We start from the raw sequence: 22,749 nt of genomic DNA, 5'->3' as shown, positions 1-22,749 counted from the left end.
CCCCTCATATACTCTTCAACCAGCTTCCGATAAACACTTTTCCAATAAGTGACACATGGTGCATTTGCCAAAACTAAGAGGGAGTTCCCATTGTGGCTCAGCGGTAATGAGCCCAACCAGCATCCATGAGGATGTGAGTTTGATCCCTGGCCTCACTCAGTGGGTTAAGGATCTGGCGTTGCCGTGAGCTGGGGTGTAGGTCACGGACGCGGCTCAGCTCCCACGTTGCTATGGCTGTGGTGTAGGTCGGCAGCTGCAGCTCCAATTCGACCCCTAGCCTGGGAACCTCCATATGCCATGGGTGTGGCCCTGAAAAGACAAAAGACCAAAAAAAAAAAAAAAACCTAAGAAACTATTACTGGTACTGTACTATTGACTGAACTCTAGATTTTACTTGAATTTCACCAGTTTTTCCATTAATGTCCTTTTCTGTCCCAGCATCCAATCCAGGATTTCACATGGCATTGAGTTGTCATGGCTCCCTAGTGTCCTCCAGACTATAATAGTTCCTCAGTTCTTCCTGACCTTAAAAGTTTTGAAGAATACAGCTCATGCATTCTTTAGAAAACTCCTCATTTGGGGATTGCCAAAGCTTTCTTGTGATTACACCAAGGTTATGAATTTTCTGGCAGAGTTCACAGATGTGAAATGCCCTTTCATTGCGTCACATCAGGAAGTACATGATATAACACCAATATGAATGAATAAACTACAACTCCAATCAACAGTACAGATGAATCTCACAAAGGAAGACGCTCTACACTACGTGATCCATAATGGATGATTCCGCAAGACGGAACCTGTTTACGCCATTAGAAATCAGGATACTGACGACCCCTGCAGGAGTGGCGACTAGAAGGAATGAGTTCTTTCCGGATCTGCGCTCTGCTCACCCAGGTGTGTTCACTTTGTCATAATTTTGGGGGATTTACACTTCTGATTTGTGCACTTTTACGAATGGGTGCTATATTTCAATGAAAAGCTCAAAAAACTTTCCCTGAGGGTCAGAGGACCCGGGTTCACATGCTGGTGCTGCCATTTACTCCCCTCATTGTCTGATCTCAGGAAACTTACTTAACCTCTCCAGCTTCAGGTTCCTCATCTATAAAATGGGATAACAACATGTTAATAAGGGTGTTTTGAGGACTGAATTATATATGAGAAAAAATGATTTTACTTTCCAAAATGTATATAGCGATGGCAGTGTGGGTCCTGATGGATTCCAGTGAGAAGAAACAGGATTTCACATTTCTCTCTGTAGAGCCTGGGTATCAGGGCAAAAGCAACAGCCAGAAAATGGTATGACAAGTGGTTCCAGCTTCGAGGGGATGTGATTAATAAAAATAGTGCAGATTAAATGCAAGTAATTATGGGTAAACATAATTAGATATGGGACAATCTCTAGCTGCTAGTGTACTTAGAATTAATGTTTCCACACTTTAGCTAGATTTCCATATGATCAGGGAAAAGGTATATCCAAACAATGATGTGGGTAATTAATGGCAAACCTCCCTTTATTTCAATTTTATGGATATTTTGTACCAAATATACTTGACTTGGAAATAATAAGACAGATTTAAATGCTCTGAGACTGGACCCTATTAACTTTTAAAATCTTGATGGTCAGAAGAAGAGACAAAATGGCCATTTTAAGGTTGAAAGCAGTTTTTCTTCTGTTTTTCTATGACTGGGTGCACAGCTCTCATTAGGGGTAACTATCCGGATGCTGTGGTAGGCTTCCCACGTCAAAAAAATGTGGCAGAAGTGTTGGTATGCCTTTTCTTTTTTAAAAATTTTTAATTTTTTATTATAGTTGATTTACAATGTTCTGTCAATTTCTGCTGTACAGCAAAGTGACCCAGTTATACAGATATTTTATACACGCTTTTTCTCACATAACCCTCCATCATGTTCCATCACAAGTGATTGGATATAGTTCCCTGTGCTATAAAGCAGGACCTCATTGCTTATCCACTCCAAAGGCAATCGTTTGCAGTTACCAACCCCCAAACTCCCAGTCCATCACACTCCCTCCCCCTTCCCCTGGCAAATACAAGTCTGTCCTCCATATCCATGGTCTGTTTTGGTTTTGTAGATAGATCATTTGTGCCATATATTAGATTCCAGATATAAGTGATATTGTATGGTATTTGTCTTTCTCTTTCTGACTTACTTCACTCAGTATGAGAGTCTCTAGTTTCATCCATGTTGCTGCAAATGGCATTATTTTGTCCTTTTTATGGATGAGTAATATTCCACTGTGTATACGTACAACATCTTTTTAACCCATTCATCTGTCAATGGATATTTAGGTTGTTTCCGTGTCTTGGATAGTGTGCCTAGTGCTGCAATGAACACAGGCATGCATGTATCTTTTTCAAGGAAAGTTTTGTCCGGGTATATGCCCGGGAGTGGGATTGCTGGATCATATGGTCGTTCTACATTTAGTGTTCTGAGGTATTTCCATACTGTTTTCCATAGTGGTTGTACCAATTTACATTCCCACCAACAGTGAAGGAGGGTTGGTTCCCTTTTCTCCACACCCTCTCCAGCAGTTGCTTTTTGTTGACTTGTTAATGATGGCCACTCTAACTGGTGTGAGGTGGTACCTCATAGTAGTTTTGATTTGCAGCCACTTCTGAAATAAGATTATAAAATACAATGGCCTACATCTTGGACTCTTTCTTGCTCTTGCTATTTCTTGAATCACTCACGCTAGGGGAAGCCAGCTGCCTGTCAAGAGAATACCCAGGCAGCTTACCCGAGGAAACAGTCAGTGAGGAACTAACCAGCAACCGCATGAATAGTTTCAGAGGCAGATGCTCCCCAAGCACGATTTCACAGGAGACTGCAGTTGCAACCTCACAAGAGACTGTAAACCAGAGGGATCCACCTACTTCACTCCCGGATTCCTGACAGACCAGAATCTGTGAGATAATGTTTGTTTTAAGCTACTAAATTTGGGGGATAATTTCCTACACAGCAATAGATGGCTAAGAGAGATGGTTAGTTTCTCTATGCGAATATAAAGCCAGAATCCAATTCTGGAATGGAGAAGTTTGGGGAAATGTTGAGACAAACAGATTTGCACAATAATGTAAAAAGTTATCTTCATTACAAGCTTGTATCTCTTTAAGGATTCTGACAATGACAGGAAAGTTTTTTCTCTGATGTATAGAGGGAGGGTATTGGGACCTTGACTAGAGTACATGGTCAAGGTCATTAGCAATGGAGATAAGTAGGTTGGCTCCACACCACAGTGGTGGGCTAGGGGCTAATAAGAGAAGGCTAGAATGAGATCACCTGGCACAGTTATATTGACTGTAGGGCAAATGGACTGTAGAAGCCATGCTGCCTAAAATATAAACTTAAGCTTTTCTCCTATTCGAATTCTTCTCATTGTTCCAAACCTTCAATAAAGAGAAGGGCTTGTGATAACGATTCAGCTCCAGCAGTAGGAGAGGGTGGCCTACAAGCACAGTAGTCGAAGGTGACTGGTGACAACCAGGACGTATTTGTCACTATGTCAGGGAGATTCTCAGAAACACGTGGGAATGGAAATAAAAATAAACAGGACCTAATCAAACTTAAAAGCTTTTCCACAGCAAAGGAAATCACAGACAAAACAAAATGACAACCTATAGGATGGGAGAAAATATTTGCAAATGATGCAACTGACAAAGAATTAATTTCCAAAATATACAAAAAGCTCATACAGCTCTATGTGAAAAAAAATTTTTTTAAATGGGCAGAAGACCTAAATAGACATTTCTTTAAAGAGGACATACAGATGGCCAACAGGCACATGAAAAGATGCTCATCATCGCTAATAACGAAATGCCACTCAAAACTACAATGGGGTATCACCTCACACCTATCAGAATGACCATAATTAACAACTGTACAAATAATTAATGCAGCACTATTCACAACAGCCAAGACATGGAAGCAACCTAAAGACGACGTGGTACATATATACAGTGGAATGTTACTCAGCCATTCGAAAAAGAAAAGCCATTTACAACAACAGGGATGAACCTAGATATTCTCATACTAAGTGAAGTAAGTCAGAAAGAGAAGGACAAATACCATATGATACCACTTATATGTGGAGTCTAATAAAAATTATATAAAAGAATTTCTTTACAAGACAAAAACAGACACAGATTTTGAAATCAAATAGATGGTTTTCAAAGGGGAATCTTGGGGAGGAGGGATAAATTGGGAGGCTGAGATTAACATACACGCACTACTATACGTAAAATATATAACCAACAAGGACCTGCTGTAGAGCACAGGGAACTCTACTCCATATTCTGTAATAACCTATATGGGAAAAGAATCTGAAAAAGAATGGGTATATGTTTACGTGTAACTGAATCACTTTGCTGTACACCTGAAATTAACACAGTATTGTAAGTTAAGTATACTTCAATAAAAAAGATGGGGGAAGAGAACGCTATAAAAAACTGGACTATGCCATCATGGAATATGCAAGCTCAGACCCTGGTGGCCTAGTTTTAAAGGGGAGGGTAAATGAACCTCGGACACTAGAGAACTCCGAGAGAGGAATGATGATGTTCCTGCCACTTTCATCTACAGCTGTGCACAATAGCTTGCTGCTCCCTTAGGAATCAAGAAAAGTAAAATTAAGCTTCAAGTTTTGACTTTTCGTGGATGTTCTGGGTTGACATCCCAGTATTGGTTCTTTATTTTTCTTTTGTAACATGGGTCCTTCCCTCCCTCATGTATCCATGTGGTTCTCAAAGTGTGGCCCCCAGATCAGCAGCATCAGTATCACCGAAAAACATTAGAATTGCAAACTCCTGCTCTCCACCCAGACCTATTGAATCAAAAACTCTGTGGGTGCAGCCCAGCACTTTGTGTTTTAAAATAAGTCCTCCGATTGATATTGATGCAGAGGTGTGACAACCATTGGTCTAAGGGGATCCCATTTCCTTGGTGATAAGTGGGTTGGGGATGGCCACACCATCTGATTCTAGTCAATTACATTTGAAGAGAGGACTGTTATATGGCTTCTGGGGAAAGTTTGTTCATTCCTAAGAGAGAAGCATATAAAAATATCTACCTACAGCTTCCCAATGTTGTTATATTTGGAACTGTTACAGCCATCTTGCTACAAGCCTAAGGGCAAAGCTTGCACTGAGAATGGCAGCGCATAGAGATGGAAAGATCCCAAGGTTTTCATAAGATCACTGAAAATCAACCAAATGAAAACCTGCCCTACCTCCAGTCTTTCTGTTTTGTGAGATAATATATTTCAGTGGAAACAGATAACCAATGAACAAGGGCAAAACTAAGAAAGATGGGGGTGGGGTGGGGGAGGGGCAAATGCTATTTAAAGGGGAAAGAATGCAAGAGGGCTGAATGTTTGTGCAGATTCAGCTGCTCGGGTTTTTCAGAGTCAAGGGGAAGAGCTGATCACTGAAGAATGACAGCCATGTATGTTTAGGACTGCACAGAAGTACAACGGAATGGGAAAGCCTCCCCTCCCAGCCCAGCTACACACAAACCCCAGGCCCCACTCAGCTTTGAGAGGTGCTCCCAGTTTAGTAAGCAACTAAGATGATCATTAAATAGCGTTTGGAACTCTGCTTCTCTGCTTTGTTCTTCACAAAGATGGCATTTGGTTGTGTTGGGTTGGTGACACTGGGTGTAGAGCACCTGTACTGGACAGGGTTCAAGCCACTTCAAAGGCAGCAGAGATCCCTGGGCCCCGCACAGCTGGCTGCCTTGCAGTTAGTTATGATGATGCCTAGTCCAACGATCTGTGACGAGCATAGCGAATGGTTAACAAAATAGGCTAAAAAACAATCATGGCTGAGGCAGGGAGAAAGCAAGTGGGGCCACCCCCTCAAAGAAAGCAGCTGTGTGAAGTGCAGGTTTGGGGGTGTCATTGATGTCTTTTGTGGGTTTTTTGTTTGTTTGTTTGTTTTTTAGCTATTTCTTGGGCCGCTCCCGCGGCATATGGAGGTTCCCAGGCTAGGGCTTGAATCGGAGCTGTAGCCACCGGCCTACGCCAGAGCCACAGCAACGCGGGATCCGAGCCGCGTCTGCAACCTACACCACAGCTCACGGCAACGCCGGATCCTTAACCCACTGAGCAAGGGCAGGGACCGAACCCGCAACCTCATGGTTCCTAGTCGGATTCGTTAACCACTGCGCCACGACGGGAACTCCGATGTCTTTTGTTTTTATTCCATCAGAAGCCATGGGATTTTTCCTTAAACCAATGGTTCTACTGGTAGTAAATTTTAATAGTCAACAGGGAGTTACGTAAATGCCTACCATGCCTACTGAAAGAAACAAGAAAAGCTTGCAACAGGGTGGCCCTCAAGACTGGCTGGTATCTATCACAAGGGTTGTGTGACAGCCTGACCAGTGCAGTAACTCCAGAAATATCAAACAATGCATTTGTGAATTCAACAGAGATGGATTTATCAGCTATAAAGTCAATTAATTATTGTCAAAGCTATGATTCTATAAATATTATTAAAGATCTACTGTGTACAAGACTGTGCTACGTTCCATGAGATGTATAAGGAACAATACATGATCCCTCTCTTGCCTTGTAGTAGACTACGATCTAGTGAAAGATGACAAATAATATAAATTAATTTACTGGTAGTTGAAGGTCAGTATCATAATAATGGTACAAAGTAGAGGTACAACACTTCAGAGGAAAAAGGCATTTATAATGAAGTAGTTAAGGAAGATACTATGAAATGTCCACAATCAAGGGTGAACTGGAAGTTGATCTACAAACGTCAAAGTATTCTAGACGGAGGAGAGATGGTGAGCAGATCTGAGGCATGAGGTTACTTTAAGCAATAATTTGTTTTTATTGCTTTGTAAGTCATTTTTTAAATTTTCTATGTTCTAATTTCCATTCCCAGTGTATAAGAGTCAAATTTTGAATATTGATTTTATATCCAGTAGCCTTTCTTATTCCAAATAGTTTCTAAAATCTCTTGGATTTTAACATAAACAATTATCTGTTGAATAGCGGCAGTGTCATTTCTTATTTTCCAATCCATAGCTCTTTTTTTCTCTTGTTTTATTACTGTTGCTATAACTTTTAATATAATGTTGAATAGAAGCTTAGCAACATACACCCTGGTCTTCTTCCTGAATTTAAAGGGAGTGTTTCTGGAGTTCCCTGGTGGCTCAGTGGGTTAAGGATCTGGCCTTTGCATTGCTGTGGGTCTGGTTACTACTGTGGCATTGGTTTAATCACTGGCACAGGAACTTCTGTATATTGCAGGCATGGCCAATAAATAAATAAAAGATAAACAAACAAAAAACAGAAAGAAATTTTTTTAAATAAATAAAAAGAATGTTTCTAATGTTTCACCATTTAAAATGAAGTTGCTGGAGTTCCCTCGTGGCTCATCTGGTTAAGGATCCGGTGTTGTCACTGCTATGGCTCAGGTTATGGCTGTGGCACAACTTCAATCCCTGGCATGAGAACTTCTGCATGCCACAGGCACAGCAAAAAAAAAAAAAAAAAAAAAATGAAGTCTGCTGTTTGGGTTTGGTTTGGTTTGGTTTGGTTTGGTTTTTGGTACTCTACATCGGGTCCAGGAAGTTTCCTTCTATTCTTATTTGCCCAGAGATTTCTTTTTTCCTAATCATGATTCGGGGTTAAATTTTAGGAATATTTTTTCTCTAACTATTGACACGATCATGTTATTTTCTTTTTTAACTGCTAATATGGTGACAAATTAACAAATGTCATAATGTTAAACTCCCTTTTTTTCTTGGCTTAAAGAAATTTTGATCTTTTTTTTTTTTTTTTTCGTATCTCCTTGGATTCAGTTTGCTTATAACTCATTTTGGATTTTTGTGTCAATGTTTACAAATGAAGTTGGCCCATAATTTTCCTTTCTCATACTGTCCTAAATCAGGCAAGAATAGCACAAGAAAGGAGTTAAGGAGCTTCCTTTCAATTCACTAGGAAAGTGAATGCAGAAGATGAGCATCGCCTGTTCCATTAATACTTGATAGAAATTGTCTATAAAGCTATCTGGGCTTGGGGTTATCTTTACAGAAATATTTTTGAAACAAGCTTTTTAATTAAATGAAAATCTGTTTAATTTCTGAGGCAACTGTATTTTCATTCCTAGTCTTGTATATTTGTGCTTTCTATCTTCTGTCAATATTAATCTTGCAGAAGTCCACTTTATTAGTTAAAAAAACCCTTTTGCCTCAATGACTGTCATATCTTTAATTTCTATTTACTTTTTACACTTTATTAGCTCTTTCCTTCTATTGTTAATTTCACTCATTTGTTCTTAATTTGTTCTAATTTCTTTAAACTGGATTCTTTAGCTCATTTGTTTTTAGTCTTTTTCCTTACTATGTTTTAGTTTTACCCATGTTTACCGGTTTCTTTGTTCTGATTTTTTTTTTTTTTTTTGTCTTTTTGTCGTTGTTGTTGTTGTTGTTGTTGCTATTTCTTGGGCCGCTCCCGCGGCATATGGAGGTTCCCAGGCTAGGGCTTGAATCGGAGCTGTAGCCACCGGCCTACGCCAGAGCCACAGCAACGCGGGATCCGAGCCACGTCTGCAACCTACACCACAGCTCACGGCAACGCTGGATCCTTAACCCACTGAACAAGGGCAGGGACCGAACCCGCAAGCTCATGGTTCCTAGTCGGATTCGTTAACCACTGTACCACGACGGGAACTCCTGTTCTGAATTTTTAAACCTCATTCCTTTTGAGTTAAATTTCTCTTTCTGAAGTACATATTCAGTTGCATTTTTGTAGATTCCATAGAATTTTCAATGTAGACAGTAACATCACCATGAATAAGAGACAGTTTTATTTCTTCTATTTCAGTCTGTATGGCTTTTATTTTTCACAGCACCTACAGTATATTGGTGACTGGAAGCAGTGAACGCAGACAATCTTGCCTCATTCCTGATCTTAGGTGGAAAGCACTCGGTCTTTCTCCATTCAGTATGATGCTGCTTTTATGTTTTTATAGATACCTTTTATCAGGCTGAGAAAGTTCTACTCTTAATTTGCTGAGACTTCTTACTTTGAATGGATTTTGAATTTCCTCAAGAGCTTTTTCTACATTTATTGAGATGGTCTTACATTTTTTGCTCCCTTATTCTTTCAATATGGTGAATTACACTGATTGATTTTCGAATGGGAAACAAGTCTTGCTTTCCTGAGATAAATCAATCTCACTTGACTATGATATGGCATCCTCTTTGTATATTTCTGGTTCGATTTGCTAATATTGAAGGCTTTTGCATTTATAGCTTTCCGCTCCTTCATTTCTTGTCCCTGAGGACTTCCTATCCTTTCTTATGAGTCTATTTATGCTTTTTAAGGTGTGTTGGACATACACTGTTGAGAAGTTCTTGGTGTTTGTTTGGGGGTATGTTCAGATGAGAGGGATCAAGATAAAAATATGCCATTTTACTTGTGCTGTATTCAATAGACATTGGCAGTTTGGCTGGAACAGGAAGTTTATACAGGGAAACAATAGGCATGTAATGGTTTGAAGCATAAGATATAAAGCCAGATATTTCTGGCTTCAAATATCAGGTCTGCCTTTTCCTCTGGACAAATACCTTCTTTTATTCATTTGACAAATATTTATTGAAATCGTACATTTCAATGTATCAGTAAGTGATGTGCTACCAAGAACATATATTAAACTAAAGAGCTACAGAGTGGCATAAGTGCAGGGAGTTGGCTATTTTGTATAGATCATCAGAGAAGATTTCTCTGATGAATTACCATTTCAAAAGAGAATTGAAAGAAAGAAGAAGTAAACTCTTCAGATTTCTTGGGGAAACACACATGTAGCAGAGGCAATAGGAAGTGCAAATGCCCTGAGGTGAGGATACACTGAACAGTTCAAGAAACAGTGCAGAGGCCAGAGTGGCTAGAGGAGAGAGGGAGAGAGGAATGGAGGCGTGGGTCCACTTGGAGGAGCGAACAGTAGGCCATGATTTGGACTTTAGGATTGATACTGAGTGAGATGAGAGCCATTGGAAAGCTTCTGAGCAGAGGCATGACTTTTATTTAATGCCATCTCTCTGGGGCTGCTGCATTGAGAAGCTGCTGTAGGGAGCAAAGCTGAAAGTGGGAAGATGAGGTACGGAACTAGTCCAATAATCAAGGTGAGAGGTAGTTAGTAAAAGAGACCAAGAGTATAGCGTTGGAGGTGGTGAGAAATGGTTATGTTCTGGATATATTTTGATGGTACAACTGATGGATTAGATGTGTGGTTTTAAAAGATGAGAGGAAGCAAAGGCATCTGTGAGCTTTAGGGCTTAAAAAAACTGAACAGTGGAGTTATTGCCTCCCCAAATGAGAAAAGACTATGGGGGGAGCATAGGTTCAGGGACCATGGAAAATCAGGAGTTCAGTTTTGAATATCTTAAGTTTGAAATAATACACATCCAAACCGAGACGTTAAGTAGGCACCTAGACATGTAAGTATTAACTTCATGTGATAATCTGAGACTAGAGTTACAAGCTGTGCCTCAGTTTCTACATGCGTAAAAAAATATGGAGGTTAACTGGACCTGCCTCACAGAGTTTTTCCATTAAATGAAATCACATATGAAAAATGCTTGCCCACAATGGCACAAAGAAAGCATTCAATAAACAGCAGCTATTATTATAAAACTGGAAGGAGAGCTGAGGCCAGACTTTGGAGCAAGCATCTTAGATCACTACCTAAGGAACTCAACTTTGTCCTGAACGCAACACTGAGCCAACAAAGGTTTTGAGCAGGCAAGTGACTTTATCAAAGTGGTACCAAACACCGCGGAGGGGTCAAGGGCAGTGAGTAGGATGCAAAAAAATCACTGGAGACCTTTACAAAGGACTGTTTCAATGGTAGGAAGCCCTGTTTCCTGGTACAAGGGGTTTAACAAGGAACTTGTAGGTGAGCAATTAAAATAATAAAAGGAGAGAAATAAGCAAGGAAAGAAAGCATCCAGATAAAATAAAGAAGAGAAGGTCAGCTAATTTCGGAGCTTATCTCTTCGGATCCTTGCCCTGCAGCAAGGTTCTTCACCCCGCCCTTAGCTTACCTAGCTTACCTGGCCATGCAATCTATCACCGGGGAATGCTTCTGTCACAGGAGGACTGGCTTCCTCGAGGCCGCCTCCCCCTCCCCACAGACACAGAGATAATCCTTCCAACACCCTGGCCGGTGTTCTTAGGCTTACCTGGAATGGTAACCTTGAACCACCTCCCTGCTTCTATGCAAATGAACTCTTCCTCTAATGTTCATTTCCTATCCCCGCCCACAGTATGTTGTCCCGCATCTGACCTTCTTCAGCACTTGTCTGTACTCCTCATTTGCTCTTTATGTGCTACCTTTTATTGTTATTTCTCTTTCGTGTATATCTTCTCTCTCCAAGTGGATTATAAAGTCCTCGAGGGCCTTATTCATCTTTGTATTTGCAGTAATGAGCACACAAGAAGCGCTCAATAACCGGCTGTTGTTGATGATGATTACAATAAATTGAATTGAGGAATAATGTCATCAAGCTATGGCAGCCTGGTGAGTCACCCTTATCACTGTGGAGAGAGACTTATCAAGGAAATAGAAGTACTCACATTAGCCTGACAGGGCTCTCTCCCCCGGGGTTGTGTTAAAGTCGCATACTTCTTTTCTCCATGTTGGTGCTACGTTTTAGCTATCTGAACATAGAGCATCCAACTTTTACAATATGCTCTGACTTCTAACCTTTTAGCTCATTTAAGGGTGTTTGCTTCCTGATGAAAACTAGGGATACACCTTAATCTCCTGCAAATCACACTTTGAGTGCATAACTGACCCAAATAACTTACTCTATATTCATGATGTGTGGATCCTGGTTAATTTCACGAGGGACTCGCATCGCTGTTTTTGTCTTCTGTTTCAATTTTTCCCTCATTTCGAAGGTCCAGTGGTGATCTACCTGGGTTTGCGCTCATGTAATCCGTAGGTTCAGAAAGCCCAGCTAAGGGCTGGAACTAGAACAGAACATGGAGACAAGTGATTTCATAGTGATCCACGCTGTCTAGCCATTCATGATTTACGACTTAGTCTAAGGGCTGCCATAGAACCACAGCTCCTGAACCCCCTTCTCAGGTGTGAGCGAATCTCTCATCGAATGAGTCTGAGCGAGGCAGAGCTTCTCTCTCACCACCAAAGTTAAAAAGCCTTTCCCAACACTTCTTGCAGTTAGGGTATGGACACAAGATTTGCCTTGGCCGATCACAGGCATGGGTCCTAGTGGCACACGGAAGCCGAGGAGGAAAAATGGTACTGGAGAGCTCCATGGCAGCTACGGCAGTGTCCTCACAGTATAGGATTTGAGACGCAGTCGTGGCCGTGGTTCTGGTTGCAGAGCCACACTTACTCCTATTTTCTGAGTCAAGTTCTCTTGTCTTTCCAGAAATTCTATAGATGACAAAATGTCCTCCCCTACTTAGACATTTTTAATTTGAAAATTTTCATAAATTCAGAAAAGTTGAAAGGTAAGTACATTCAATTTCTACACATCCTTCACTGGGATTCACCAATTTGTTTACATATTGCTACATCTGCTTTCTCTCTCATATATACACATATGCGTGTATAGGTATGTCACATATCATGACGCATATATACCATATATTAATATATTTGAAAACGACTTGCAGACATCATGACATTTTACCCCTAAACACTTCGGTAAGTATCTCCTAAGAGCAAGGACAATCTCCTACATAATCACAACACCATTATCATACCCAAGAAATGTGACAATTATTACATAAAATCATCTAATATACCGTATATACTCAAATTTCCCCAATTGTCCCCAGAACACCTCCTATGTCTTCTTTCCCAATACAGGTACTAGTGAAGCTTTGTACATTGCATTTAATTGCCATGTCTCTTTAGTCTTTTAACCTAGAACAATCCTTTCCCCTTCTGTTTTTGACATCACTTTTTTCCAAGTCTAGCTGTCTTGTAGAATAGCCCAGATTCAAGATGCCTCTGATTACATCCTCATGATTAGATTCAGGTTAAACACACTTGGGCAGAAGTACTTCATACGTGCTGTTGTGTACTTGTGATTTTCTCGCATCAAGAGCCACATAATGTCATGTTGGTGATTCTAAGGCCGAAAACTTAAGTAGCGACTATCATTTCTCACCATGGTAAAACTATGCTATTCCCTTTGCAATGTATATATATTGCCAGGTGATACATCGACACTATGTGAATATCCGTTGCCCAAACTAACTTTCACTCGATGGTTTTAGCAGCCATTGATGACCTTTGATTAATTATTACACTGGAGGTTGGAAAATGTTGTTTATAATTCTGTCACTCTTTCCACATTCAAAAAGTATTATTATTCTGAAAAGAAGAGCTTTCCGTCCACCTCACCCAGCCTACTTGGCTCCATCATTTCAGACTCATGAATTGTTTTCTTTCCATGTATTATAATCAAGATCATCATTTATGACGTTACAACTGTCTCAAATTTGATCAGTGACACCACTTCAAACCAGTCCCTGTGTCCTTGTGACTTGACCCCATTAGTGTTTGAGTACTTCACTTCTAGCACACAGGGTGTTCCAGGCTCACCTTGCACTTTCTCCACCCCAGCCCTGTAATCAGCCATTTTCCTGGTTCTTTTTAGCATGCGATGGTATTTAGAAACCAATATCTGAGCTCTCGGTATGCCCACTGCCACTGGACTGTTATTCTTCCTAAGCCCTCTGAGTGAACAGAGCCAGGAAAAATACATATACATACATAGAATGAATTCATACTGATGTTTCTAATTTAAATTTAACATTAGAGGGCTTTCCTTTATATTGGTTTATACTCACATCGCTTTTCTTATACTGTGAAAATCTTGGTTCCTTCTAACACTAAAACAATTACTTATTTGCTCTATTCTATATGCACAAATATAATGTACTATTAACAATAAATCGATTTATAAATTTATTGTGAAATGTATAATTACTTTGCAGCTCTTTTTATTCTTAGAACACATTCTAATGATGCATACAGTCAGAGAACGGTTAAAATTTTTTAAAGAAACTTGAATTTTCTCTCTGTGGTTATAAATGTGATATTTAGTTAGGTTTGTTTCTCTTCTTTTCTTTTTTTTTTTTTGGTCTTTTGTCCTTTTAGGGCCACACCCGAGGCATATGGAGGTTCCCAGGCCTACGCCAGAGCCACAGCAACGCCAGATCCAAGCCACGTCTTCGACCTACACCACAGCTCACGGCAACACCTGATCCTTAACCCAGTGAGTGAGGCCAGGGATCGAACCCACAACCTCATGGTTCCTAGTCGGATTTGCTTCCGCTGCACCACAACGGGAACTCCATTATTTGTATTTTTTTAAGATCTGACATTTCATCCCTTTTTATTGAATTTTATTGTTTAACATGTAAAATATTTACATGTTAAAAAGTCGAAAGTCTCTAAAAAGTTACCATTAGAGAAGTTTCTCTTTTCTCCTCTGTACCCAGTTTCCAGGAATCCCCATAGATTCTATCTTATCCTTTCACTATTCGTTTTTGTAAGGAAAAAACACACATACAAATGTATATGCATATTCTTATTTATTACACCAAAAGTAGCTTGCCATATTGCACTTTTTCCTTTTTATTCAGTAATACATAATACATCCTGGAAATTATACCATATCAGTTCAGAGACTGTGCCTCATTCTTTTTTACAGCTGTTTTTTACTCTGTTTTACTCCATGTCTTAAAATTTCCAGGAGTTCCCTGAGGGCTCAGCAGGTTAAGGATCCGGTGTTGTTATTGCTGTGGTGCTGGTTACAGCTGTGATGCAGGTTCAGTCCCTGGTCCGGGAATTCTTCATGCCATGGGCATGGCCAAAAAAATTTCTTTCTTTCTCCTGTGGTATCTAGTACTATTTCTTGAATGACAGCAGCTAAATGTCAAATATTTTCTGTTTGGCTAAATAAGATAATAGAATAAATTGCAGCATAAGTTAACTATGGTTATACTTAAAGAAGAACATCCTACAGTGAGATTAATTTTCTTAAAATTTCTTAAAGAAGTTGTAGAAAGTCTTTTCCTAAAGATTTTTAGGAATTACAGGGGAAAAAATAGCAGTCTGGATTAAGATACATAGCTGGTCCAGCATCCACTCTAACAAACGTCATTGCTCAGAAAATTTTAGAAACTGAAATAAATTAAAATAAATACTATGCCAATATTAAAAGATTTTCTGAAGTACCACTATAGTGCTAAAATAGTCTGCCAGCTGAGAACACTTTCTTCACAATGACACTGCCAAGATGTGATTTAGTAATGAATTTCCTTAACATTTTCAAATCCTATAATGACAGGTCATTTATTGAGTTCCTCCCTCCCCCCCAGTTGTGGACTTCAGCACACACTGTGCCTTTTCCTTGCCCATGGTTATTACCAAGTTTAATTTTTAAAAATATAGAAAAGCATTTTTTTCATGTGCCTGTTGGCCATCTGTATATCTTCTTTAGAGAAATGTCTATTCAGGTCTTCTGCCCATTTTTTGATCGGGTTGTTGGTGGGTTTTTTTTTTTTTTTTTTTTTGCTGTTGAGTTGTATAAGTTGTTTGTATATTTTAGAGATTAAGCCCTTGTCAGTTGCGCCATTCGAAACTATTTTCTCCCATTCCGGAGATTGTCTTTTGGGGTTTTTTACAGTTAAACTATTGCATTTGGAGTGGGATAAGCAAAGAGATCCTGCTGTATAGCACAGGGAATTATATCTAGTCACTTGTAATGGAAGATGATGGAGGATAATGTGAGAAAAAAAAATATATATATATGACTGGGTCACTTTGCTATACAGCAGAAATTGACAGAACATTGTAAATCACCTATAATAGAAAAAATAAAAATCTTAAAAAATACAGAAAAGCATATGCATTCACTGGCAAGCTTTTCTACTGAACGTTAAGAAAGCCTAGCTCATGTTAGGACTTTGACATATGACCTGATGCTAGCGTACCTTTTAACTGTCCTCAAGAACTTTGTTCAAATTTTTGTGCCTTGATTAAAATATATGATTCTCTAACAACCCAACGTTGCCGCAAAACACTTTGCTTTTCAAACTGTGATTGGGAATATCTGGATGAGAGCCTTTTGCCACTTAAAGTGTCGTCCAGGAACCCCAAGCATCAGCATCATCTGGGAGTTTGTTAGACATGCAGAGCCTCAGGCCCCCACCCCAGACTTATCAAGTCAGAATCCGTAGTTTAACAAGATTCCCCAGGTGATTTGTGGTGCACATTAGACTGTGAGAAGCACTAATGTAACATTTGCATGACAGAATCGAACAGTCAAGCAAGAACAGCCCAACAAATCAGCAGGTGGATAGTGTTAGTCACATCTGTAGCGGGGGGGGGGTATAGGGGAAAGATAATGACAGGGTGGAGTCACTGCATCAGGGGATGGGAGAGCAAATAGTAAAGAGAGATTATTTAGATGGTACCCAAACCAGAAGTTTGGTTCTGCCAAAAAGCCAGAGGCTTGTAAAATCCCTCTCACTGCAACAAAAAGGGAGTGGGGGAGGCATGAAAAGAGAAAGAGATGCAGATAATACTGTGGAGGCTGGAAGATATCAGAAAATGGGAGCTTCAGTCTTGCCAGCAAACTTATCGAAATCAGGGCACAAATTAGTGATGAAGAAAGGATTATGAATAAGGTGCCGGTTAAGAGCAGCCAGCAGAGCAGCCAGCAGTGGACAGTTCAGAGGAACTGATGTACTCTCCAGTGACTGTGAGTTTTCTAAAGACCTACGCACACCTGATGACAATACGGATTTTGTGAAACTTTTCTGCTTGACACGCAGTCTACCAATTCGTTGTGGGTTTTTTTTTTTTTTTAATTAATTAAGCCTCTTCCCATAATGATGTCTGCAGAGTGCTTGTGCATGTGCGCATGTGTGGGGTAATCTAGTACTTTCCTCTAGATATAACAGGAAAAATGTGCCAGCGAGAAGGAAAGTGAAGAGGGTAAGATGTCCCCCAGTCACTACAGGGATCCCCAGTTTGCTTCGTCAAAGCAAGGGTGAGCTACATCCTTAAATTCAGAACCAGAAGGCCCCACTGAAATCCCCTGACATTCACCTATTACATGTCTCTACTGACTTCCTATTCAAGACCTGAAGAGCCCCCCTCTCCCCCAAGAGCAGGACGTTGCCAAAACCTAAACTGAATCATCTAAATCTGTTAGGATTTTTATTCACGGTCTACAAAGCTGAGGTTGCCACTTGCAAGAGAGACAGAGAGAGAGAGAAGAGAGAGAGGTGCTAGATGATGCTAGAAATGCAATACTTCACCAAAACAGAACCAGGCCCTGCAAACCCTGCTCTGCCTTCTATTCTAGCTAGAACAAGATTTATTCTCTTCCAATTTTGCAATAATCTACATTATTCTAGGCTTTGTCCTGACTCTCTTCCTCACAGCCCTTTTCAAATCCTTGTTTAGAATCACGGGGAGGGAGGGAGGCACCTTTCACCTGAATTTTCAATAACCCTATCAAAAGAAAGAGAAGCCCAAAGAAACACGAAGCCCACTATTTGTGCACATGAACTAGCATGGCGTGTACCCCGCTCCTGCTTTTAATAAAGAAACAAATAAATTCGTTTCACGGAGTAATACTAAAATTGGTTTCCTCCCCGCACAAAACCATGAAGATATTTATATATAATTTATCTTTCTAAGTTGTCATGTGGCAAAAGACCGCTTGCTGTGCAGCAGGCTTCTCTTGCTACTTAGAGAGAATTACGTGATTAAATAGAGACCTGAAAAGTTTGGAACAAGCACTGAAGAAGAAAAGGTTTCCTCTTCAAGCCTTAATGAAGTGAGCTCATTCCTCCTCCAACATCAACTTAGCCCTGTGTAGTTTGTTTTCTCGCGGGTTAATCACTGACCAGAGCCTCAGTGCGGACCACCAGTTTCCAATAAACCATAAAAGGCCGATCAGCAGCCATTGTGCTTTTCTGTAGGGCTTAGCAGACAGCAGCTGAATAAACCTGTTCAAAGTCAGAACAGTCAAGCAGGAGCGCAGAGGCCCAACCGGTGCCTCTGGTGAATCCTGAAAAGCAAATTAATTTATTAGAACATAATTGATAGCATGTGCAAATATACTAGCCAAAGACTCCCCTGTGCTAATTTCGGCATAATTAAATATGGGGCAGTTAATGAATAGTGTTCCGGGAAAGCAACATTATGATAAATATCCAATTATTACTTACTGTATCCCATCCTTGCTATGTTATATGCAGGCCAGTGCCTCTGCTTTCGGGGTTTAGAGAAAATCCAGACGGAAAGAAAAGACCTAATAAACTGTGATTCCTCTGAATTAAGCTTTAAATAAAGGCGGTTGCAAGTGAAATACGCCCAGAAAGAGAATTACTTCAATATGCAAGGAAAGGAGGACCCGAAATCTATCAATTATATTTTCATGTAAATGCACATGTTCTTTCTTCTTTGGAGACGTTCACATTTGTGAGTCGATTGAAAGCCTCTGTGCAAACGTTGTCTAAACAAGGGCTGCTCTTAAAAAAAAAAAAAAAAAAAAAAAAAAAAGCAAGCAAGGAAGCAAGCAAGCTCCACCTGCCAAGGTAAAGCCTGTATGGTAGCTGGTGGCATACTGCGGCACAGACCCAAGCCATCAGCCAATGCGCTGCTGGCTGTACGGGGTCCTCTGGCACGGGTGCTCTTTTGTTTCTGTCCCTTCCCTCTATCTTGCTTCGGAAATTAGTGCCAAAAACAGTGCTCCCCGCAGGTCAGGACCTGAGATTCGGCACTGTCCCCAGACTCACGATGCAGTAACAACTCCATCAAGCAGTTTCTGATGTGGCCGTTGGCTACCGACTCCACAGGTTAAGAAAACAAGATGGGGGGGGGGGGGCGTGCTCCATGAAAAATAAATAAATAACACCTCGCTAACCGGCTTGGTTGACTGGGCTTTTGAAGTCACAGCATCAGCATGCATAAGGAATGCCAAATGTCTAAATTGTGCCATTTTTTCTCCAAAGGAGCTTTGAAGCAACCTTTGAAGATGGGAGTGATGGTCCCCTTTGTGCTCGGAAACAAAGGTGGCCTCCCCCATCCTCACGTCCTCCTCTGACCCCCGAGGCTGATAGGTGAGGGAAAGGCGGACGCTTTCATTTCCTACACTCATTGACAAGGATTTTCTTCGGAGAAGTCTCAGATCTGCGGAGAGTTCATTGTCACTTAGAGTTATGTTTATCTTCCCAAACAGGAGCCTCTTCTAACACATTTCAACTGCTTGTCGCCAATTGTGTTGTCAAAGGGCTCGGCTTTCCAAATTATTTGCTGCTGGTATTAGTCTGTGACACGATCGTAAAGGCAGAGGTAACGGGAGGCTTCCCCCATCTGCTCTGGTCAGTTTCTTTTCCCCAGCTGGCATCAGTGTGTCATTTCTATTCTCCACACCCTTGGAGTTTCTGACAGCTAAAGCCGCCAGATAAATGATCATTCTAGATACATTTGTGATGCATGATATGCCAGAGAAAGAAAGTCGAGTGACCCTTCGTATCATTTTAGATATTCGAGGATGAGAGAGCATGTGTGGATCCTTCACAGGTTTTCTTTCAGGATCCCAATGGGTTTTCCATCAACTTGAAGTCATTTATCACAGCCTTGAGCATCACACGAATTTAAATCACCCGAGTTTATGTTTTCAAGGCCTGTACCATCAGCCGGTGGCAGAGAGCTGACAGTGCCGTTTGGCTTTCGGAAGACAAATAACTGTGATAAATGTCCTTCCAAACTCAACGGCACCATGGAAAAAGTAAAACAAAATTTCAATACAACTAGCAGAGAATCTATTTACATTTTCCGAGGTAATCCAGTGTCAAAAATCTAAGGCCACTTCAGAGGAAAAAAATTAAACAAAAACAAAAACAAAAACAAAAAACAGGCAATACATGACTTTTAAAAAAAGACCTGGCCGTGGGGAAACTTTTCAACAGGGAGCACAGATCCACTGACCTGGGAGGGAGAGAAGTCTCCTGATGGGCGCATCAGAGACTGGATCGGGAGAAATGCTCGCAACTCACCTGGCTCACCAACAAACCACGGCTGCAGCTGACACCAGTGTGCGAGGCCACAGAGGAACCACTGGGACCATTTGTCTGTGTCACATTATTAGGCAGCTTTCCAGCAGCTACTTTATTTCAGGGGAGTCTTGCAATGCACATGGCCTAAACTTGGGTTTTGCGCGCAATCTGCTATTTGAGAGCAGTTTATTTCTCTCACCTGCATACCCCATGGGGGAAGCGCTGATTGCTTTAATTCTAACATTTGGAGTGGAACCCATTCATGAAACTTTCTGGCTGTGTGATTCAAACGAAGGCTTCTCTTTCCTCTTTTTGTTCTCACAAGAAAATCAATTCACTTGAAGAGCCTCTTAATCCCATTTTTGCAATCAACAATTGCCACTTGTATATCGCTCTAATAGATTAAGAAGTGGGATGATGCGGTTGTCTGGTCTAATTCAACCCTATTCAGGTAGCTGCAGCCCGAGGCACTTTGTAGTGCCAAGTGCAGAGCTCGACAGGAAGACTTTTGCTATCATAATTTCCTGTGGAGCTATGCACTGCCCCCACTGAGGAGCCTGAATTACTTTGAATTAGGCCCGACAACCACAGAGAGTCGAAATCCAGCAAGCAACAATAACCAACTCTTTGAGCATGACTTGCATGGGTTATTTTTTTCTTTGCATTAGCACAGAAAGGAGGAATTTCAAAATGCACATCTATTTAAATGACAGCAACCTGCCATAAATCAAGTGTGAAACAAAAGAGCAAACAGTTGAAGTGAGAGAGAAGTTGGAGTGGAGGAAAAATTAATCAAAACAGTTTTCAAAAACTTCATAGTTGGAGCCTGTGAAAACCTTCAGGCCTACACTATCACCATGACAACCCGGAGCAACCCCATGTTGGATAACCACATCAGAAAGGGGCTGTTTTGTAAGGATGAAGCCCTCTCATATTCATCCGAAGTTCAAGTCTCACTTCTGAATGCCTTTTTTTTTTTTTAAAGAGTGACAAAATATAAATATAAATATAAAAGCCACCCAGGCTTCTTTGGTGCTCTGGTAACAGGCAGATCTTCTTGTGTGATTTTAAAATGCTTTTATCATGAAGTCCACTCTAAACCCCATGCAGGCATCACCTCAGGTAGGTGGTGCCTGAATCCTTATAAAGCAACTGTTTGCTAAGTATCAGACCCAAGTGGGAAACAGCCATCCATTAAATCATTTAGCAGATTCCAAGAACCACCAAAATGGGAAGCATGTGGTTAAAATGCATTATTTCTAGGGATACCAGTTAAACAAAATGTTCTAGGTAAGGAAGCGGAGATCACAGTTCTATTTGCTGTAACTCCTTAATTATTACCGACATGGCCCAAAAAGTGAATTAAATCTAAATAAATATAGGTTTCTCTTCTTAAGAGTTCCAATCCCTATTCCTACTCTTTTACCTTTCTGTGTTCAGAAAATAAAGAGAACAAAGAGGGAGTCCCACTGATTCAAAACTAGCAGAACAGCCAAACAACAGAGCACAACTGTTCTCTCATGCATGACTGGGATTAGGATAAAAGCAGAAAAAGACTTCTGAGAAAAAGAAAACAACAAAAGAAACAGGAGTGCTGACAAAACTTTTTTTCTTTCTATTGAGGCAAAAGAGAGGGAAAAAAAAGAAGACTGCTTAAAAAAAGATAGAAGTAGAAAGCTTAACAAACAGAAGTAAGGGCTTTCACCTCCTGTTTTACTTTTAGCCCAATCTGGTCAGAGAAACAAAACCCAGAAGTAAAGTAGATGATAACCCACGACACTTGAGCAATTTTCATACTCAGAGAAGCAGCCCTATTGCTACGAGACCTACTTTTATGTGATCAGTTTATTCTCTCAAATATCCAGGATGTGGGACAATGTCTCCTGATCGGAATTCTCCCCCGCACCCCTTAGGACAGGATGCATGTGAATTCACACATTCCGCGGCAGAGGGAAATCAGGGGAGGGCAGGGGAGCTTTTGCATTTGGAAATCGCATTCACAAATTAAACATAATTGTTTAAAAAAGAATGACCCTGAGGTCAACGCCACCAGCGTGGCATCCCTGGACGGCTGGAGGGAGGGATTCAAAGCTCCGGCAAATGCAAACTGTGATTCAGGGCGCCTCACAAAGGCTTTCAGATCAGTCATATTCTGCTGCGACGACCCCGAGCCTGCTCTCCTAGACTTTGTACAGATCCCATTAGACGCTAACGATGACGGGGCTCAGGAGAAGGCCACTTTTCACAAGTTTTCGACCTACTTCTCAAAGATTCTTACCACACCTTAAAATGGGGATTAGATTCCTTCCCTACCACTATTAGCCATCTTGAGTTTTAAAACATTGTCTCAGCTCATGTAGTAGAATCTTCTCCTTCCAAAATATATTTCAACCATGAAAGGGCCAACAGCCATCAGGCTTGCTCCCAGGATCCTTAAATAAATAAACTCCCCTTGCAAAACCTGGAAATTGAATCTAAGAGTTTAAGTAGAAGCTTCTATTGTCAGGAAAAAAAGTGCCTACCATGTACATGACAAGACTGCAGAATAAATATCAGTAAGCCACAGTTGATAATATGAAATTATTTTGAGATGTCTAATACAATATTTTCTCATTCTGCTCTATTACACATAACAAAAATGT

At 40.6% G+C, this 22,749-nt stretch overlaps 1 protein-coding gene across 11 annotated transcripts in view; it reads right to left on the bottom strand.

Moving 5' to 3' along the window:
* Nucleotides 1-22,749, bottom strand: part of LOC110257774 (uncharacterized) — a 431,217-nt gene that overhangs the window by 242,773 nt on the left and 165,695 nt on the right. For 4 of the 11 annotated variants that reach the window (XR_014834729.1, XR_014834725.1, XR_014834724.1 and 1 more), the window contains one exon: nucleotides 11,852-12,016. The exons of 2 other annotated variants lie outside the window; for them this stretch is intronic. The gene's annotated coding sequence lies outside the window, so the exon portion shown is untranslated. Of the gene's footprint in view, nucleotides 1-11,798; nucleotides 12,017-17,950; nucleotides 18,115-18,274; nucleotides 18,553-22,749 lie in introns of those variants that run through there. 5 more of the 11 variants (XR_014834722.1, XR_014834723.1, XR_014834727.1 and 2 more) reach the window with 3 other exon arrangements.

This window comes from Sus scrofa, chromosome X (assembly GCF_054392235.1).
Source record: "Sus scrofa isolate SSC_HxYL_T2T_F1_AM1 chromosome X, Sscrofa_HxYL_maternal_Yorkshire_Landrace_v2.0, whole genome shotgun sequence".
NCBI classification, from domain to species: domain Eukaryota; kingdom Metazoa; phylum Chordata; class Mammalia; order Artiodactyla; family Suidae; genus Sus; species Sus scrofa.
This window is presented reverse-complemented; position numbering and strand designations above follow the sequence as displayed.